At 46.0% G+C, this 4,904-nt stretch overlaps 1 protein-coding gene across 18 annotated transcripts in view; it reads left to right on the top strand.

Moving 5' to 3' along the window:
* The window catches only part of ZC3H11A (zinc finger CCCH-type containing 11A), a 68,059-nt gene that overhangs the window by 15,334 nt on the left and 47,821 nt on the right, over positions 1–4,904 (top strand). For 4 of the 18 annotated variants that reach the window (XM_021715545.1, XM_021715546.1, XM_021715550.1 and 1 more), the window contains exon 1: positions 4,526–4,779. The exons of 1 other annotated variant lie outside the window; for it this stretch is intronic. The gene's annotated coding sequence lies outside the window, so the exon portion shown is untranslated. Of the gene's footprint in view, positions 1–4,525; positions 4,780–4,904 lie in introns of those variants that run through there. 13 more of the 18 variants (XM_008064066.1, XM_008064067.1, XM_008064065.1 and 10 more) reach the window with 8 other exon arrangements.

Raw genomic sequence — 4,904 nt, 5'->3', positions numbered from 1 at the left:
CTTCTATAGTTTAAGTATTTGTTTAACTTGGCATAAATCAATCAGTTTAGGATGAAAAAGGTTTATAGAATATGTCAGTCACAGATTAGGTTATCCTTTGTTATGGGATTTTAAGATTATCATATGAAAAGGATTTAAAGGCAATCATTGATTAAGTTTTCATGGATTAAGGTTTCCGGTGGGTGGGGGACGCCCCTCCCACATCTGACTTTGTATATAAAAGACCCGTTGTAATTCCCAATAACACACATCGCTTCTGCGCTAGACTGGAGTCCAGTCTCTTTCTTTCTCTCTCTTTCTTTCTCTCTTCTTCCCCCCAATCGCTGACGCCGTCTCCACCTTTGGGGTACCCTGAACCCGGCTGGAGCTGGTCTCCGGCAAAAAGTGTTATAGAGGATTACAGTAATATGTCAGTTTATTGGTAAATTTTTTTAAAGATTTATTTAGAGACAGGGTCTCACCCTGCAGTCCAGACTAAAGCTCAGTTGTACAATTGCAGCTCACTGCAGCCTCAAACTCCTAGGCTCAAGCAATCTTCTGTCTCAGTCTCTCAAGTAGCTGGAACTAAAAGTGTGAGTATGGCTATGGGTAAAAATATTATAACCTTTTTTTTTTTAAGTTTTCAATGTATGTGACACAAAGTGTTCATTTTGAATTGGAGTCTCACTCTGTTGCCCAGGTTGGAGTGCAGTAGCATGCTTACCACCACCACAGCCTGGAACTACTGGGTTCAGACGATCCTTCCACCTCAGCCTTCCAAGTAGCTGGAACCAGAGGTGTGCACCACCACACCTGGCTAGTTTTTTGATTTATTGTAGAGAGGAGGTTTTGCCAAATTGCCCAGGCTGGTCTCAAACCCCTAGACTCAAGCAATCCTCTTGCCTCCGCCTCCCAAAGTGCTGGGATTACAGGTGTGAGCCACCACACTCGGCCACAAAGTATTTTTTAAATGTGTATTTTGTTGTCAGTTCCTTTCCTAGTCTAAGTAAACATTCCTTCGAACTTAATTTTTTTTTTTTGAGTTGGAGTCTCACTCTGTCACCCAGCCTGGAGTGCAGTGACTGCTCCTGGCCACTGCAGCCTCGACCTGCTGGGCTCTGGTGATCCTTCTGTCTCAGCCTTCCAAGTAGCTAGAACTACAGGTGCGCGCTACCATGCCCAGCTGATTTTTGATTTATTGTAGAGATGAGGTCTCGCCAAGTTGCCCAGGCGGGTCTCGAACCCACGGGCTCAGGCAATCCACTCACCTCGGCCTCCCAAAGCACAGGATTACAGGCTGAGCCACCAAGCCCAGCCTCAAACTTAATTTTGTCTCAATAATTTTGCATTATTTTTCATGAGAGCTCTACAAAACCTTTGCTCTCAAAGCAAAAACACACTGAACATCCTAAAAGGTTTTGTCACTCACTGAAGAGGTCTACAGACTGTTTAAAATTCATTTAGAATTTGAGGTGTAGCATGGGTAGGGGGCATCTGGTATTGTGCCTGTGGTCTAGATACTTTTAACCCTTTTAGAACATGCAGAGGGCAAACCCAGCCCCACTCCTGAGAGCTCTATGTGTGTATGTTGGGTCTGGGGATATTGGCATGTAGACTCCCCTGGCTTTCAGTCTTCCCTCTTTCTAACAGTCTCAAACTTTTAACTTCTGCCCTCTTCAATGTCTCTATTACCCTATTATTTTTCTTCCCACCCTTAGGAGCGACTAATAGAAACTGAAAAATGATCATTTTCATCAACAAGAAACTGGTCAAACAAACTGCAAAAAGAGCCTTGCAGAAAGTAGATGGGAGCAGTTAATAAGAATGTGGTAGGTCTCTAAACACTGATGATCATTAAAAGATATTCAAGATATACTGCAAAGTGAAAAAACAGCAAATTGTAAAACAGCATGCATCGTTTTAACCTGTTCTTATTTTTACAATACTGTATTTCTTGCTTGTTTCTGACACAGGATCTCACTCCGTCACTCAGGCTGGAGTGCAGTAGCACAGTCAAGGCTCACCACAGCCTCAACCTCCTAGGCTCCAGTAATACTCCTGCTTCAGCTTCCTGAGTGGCTGGGACTACAGACATGTGCCTCCATGCCCAGCTAATGTGTTTATTTCTTGTAAAGATGGGGTCTTCCCACGTTGCCCAGGTTGGTCTCAAACCCCAGGTCTCAAGCAGTCCTCCCACCTCAGGCTCCCAAAGTGCTGGATTATAGGTGTGAGCCACCGTGCCCAACCTAAGATATTGTGTTTCATCCATTCTAAGATGCACATCTTTTCCAATGTTAACATCTCTGATCAGTGACCTGTCAGAATTTAATTGGCAACCTGTTTTTTTTTTTCTCTTAGAGGCTTGTAAAATGAGAGTGTATCTTACAATCAATGATACTTTAGATTTGATGAAATATGATATAACTATAAACTATATATAGCATACTAGTCAGCCCAGGACTGCAGTTTGGAAAGCCCTAGGCTGCCCTTAAGCCACTTGGAGAGGCCTCTGTTAAATTAAAAAACCCTAGGTGTTGTGTTACAGACAGAAATTGGTTACCAGTAAGAATCACACAGTCCCCTCCCCCCACCACTCCCCAAAAAAGAATGTGGTTATCAGGAACCTGCTTATTAAGTCTGGTTGACATGACAATCACCAGAGTATTGCCCTGTAAGGCAGGATTGGAGCTAGGATTGGATAGATAGGAGTTGATGCTTCTCACTTTGAAAGGAGATAAAAGCCCAGGTGTGAGGAGACTCAGGACCTCTCTACTCTGATAAATCTCCAGTCTTGGGTTAACTGGGACTCCCACACCAATGTGGCAGCTGGAGGAACAAGCACACAAGGAAATAAAAGGTGTCTGGAGTCCAACCTGCTTTACCATCAGGCGTCTCCTCTCTTGGTAGCAGAACGATATCCTCTCCCCAGGTCAGGTCAAATGTTGCCACCTAAGCAAATTCTGAGGAGCCACTCCTCCAGGCGGATCTTGGGTTCCTATCACCGGTGTAATGTATTTAAGAACATTTGCATTTAAAAAGTCAGAAAGGATATATGCTAAATTAACAAGAGCCTATTTCTCGGGAGTGAGATTAATAGAGATTCCAGCTTTCCACTCTACATATTTCTGTATTACTCCAAGGTTTTTGTGTTTTTTGGGTTTTTTGAGTTGGAGACTCACTCTTTCACCCAGGCTGGAGTGCAGGGGCACACAGGCTCATGGTCACCCCAGCATAGAACTGGTGGGCTCCAGCGATCCTTCCGCCTCAGCCTTCTGAGTAGCCGAAGCTACAGATGCGTGCTACCACACCTGGCTATTTTAAAATTTCTTATTGTAGAGACGAGGTCTTGCTAAATTGGCCAGGCTGGTCTCGAACCCGTGGGCTCAGGCAATCCACTCACCTCGGCCTCTCAAAGTGCTGGGATTACAGGCTGAGCCACTGAGCCGGCCTTACTTCAAAGTTTTTAAAAACCACATATGTGTATTACTTTCACAATCAGGGAAAAAGGTTTTCCCATTCAAATGGGAAAATACAGAATAATGTTAATTAATGAAGTGAAGAAGTGACTGTTGATTGTTTTTCCTTTTCATTCTCCAAACTTCATAAGCTTTTTAATGAGCACAAATTACTTTTCCAATACACAAAATTGTTTTAAGAAAGAACCCCCATAAAACACACTTTCATTTCTTCAGATAAAAGTGAAATAACAGGCCGGGTGCAGGGGATCATGCTTGTAATCCCAGAACTTTGGGAGGTTGAGGTGGGAGGATCCCTTGAGCCCAGGTGTTTGAGACCAGCCTGGGCCGTATAGTGAGACTCACTTCTCTACAAAGAATAAAACATTAAAAATTAAATAAACTTTTTATTTTTTTTTGAGTTGGAGTCTCACTCTGTCGCCCAGACTGGAGTGCAGTGGCCGCTCCCGGCCACCGCAGCCTCGACCTGCTGGGCTCCGGCGATCCTTCGGCCTCAGCCTTCCAAGTAGCCGGAATTACCGGCATGGGCTACCACGCCCGGCTGATTTTTTGATTGATTGTAGAGATGTCTGGCTGCCCAGGCGGGTCTCGAACCCGCGGGCTCAGACAATCCACTCACCTCAGCCGCCCAAAGGCGCAGAATTACAGGCTGAGCCACCGAGCCCGGCTAACAAACCCTCAACATTGCACGCATGGGGAAAGTACAGTTTATTTCTTTTTATGTTTTTCCAGGGCATATTTTACCTCCAAGAGAAAGGCACAGTTATGTCTAAATTAAATTTATACATCGTTTGGAGATTTACTCATTAAGCAAACACCTTGGTAAGAATAAACTGAGTTGAGCTTCAAGACAAGGCTCAGCGAAAAAAAAAATGAGCTCTTGCTGTCTAGTAGACTCTGTTCCTGCGGCCTTCTCGCTTATCACCTCATTTGATTTAAAGACAAAAGCCAAAACAAAATCTCTCAAAGCAGGATGCAAGCGCCAGGTAACCTTCTAAAACGCATTCCCTGCAAGTGGGATCCGCGGTCCAGCCCCTCCCCTCCCACGTGACCCTGTGGCCCGAAACGCCATCTTAGTTCGCCTTACGGAGGAAACTACAGCTCCCAGAATCCTTGCGGCTCGCGTCGTGCTGGCACTTTCACTGGCCCGGCCTCAGAACGGAGCCTGTAGCCGGGCGCCATCTTTGACGCTGGCAGTCTTGGTTTTCTGCTGGTGCTGCTGCTGCGGGGACGACGGACGGCAGCGGCTAAGCACGAAGAAAGACGTGGCAGCCGGCGGGAGTCGGGGATAGTGTCATCGGTTCGGTAAAGTTTCTGTTCTCTGGTAACTAGACCCGTTTTTTGATTCCCGGGTGGCTCGGGGCCGGGGAGGTGGAGGAGAGGGCGAGGGGAGTGGCAGCGGCCTCCCCTCGCCCCTGGGTCGCGGCCTAGCCCGGGAAGTCAGAGCGG

The sequence above is a fragment of the Carlito syrichta genome, unplaced genomic scaffold (genome assembly GCF_000164805.1).
Source record: "Carlito syrichta isolate Samal-C Ts95f unplaced genomic scaffold, Tarsius_syrichta-2.0.1 Scaffold307186, whole genome shotgun sequence".
In the NCBI taxonomy this organism is placed as follows: Eukaryota; Metazoa; Chordata; class Mammalia; order Primates; family Tarsiidae; genus Carlito; species Carlito syrichta.
This window is presented reverse-complemented; position numbering and strand designations above follow the sequence as displayed.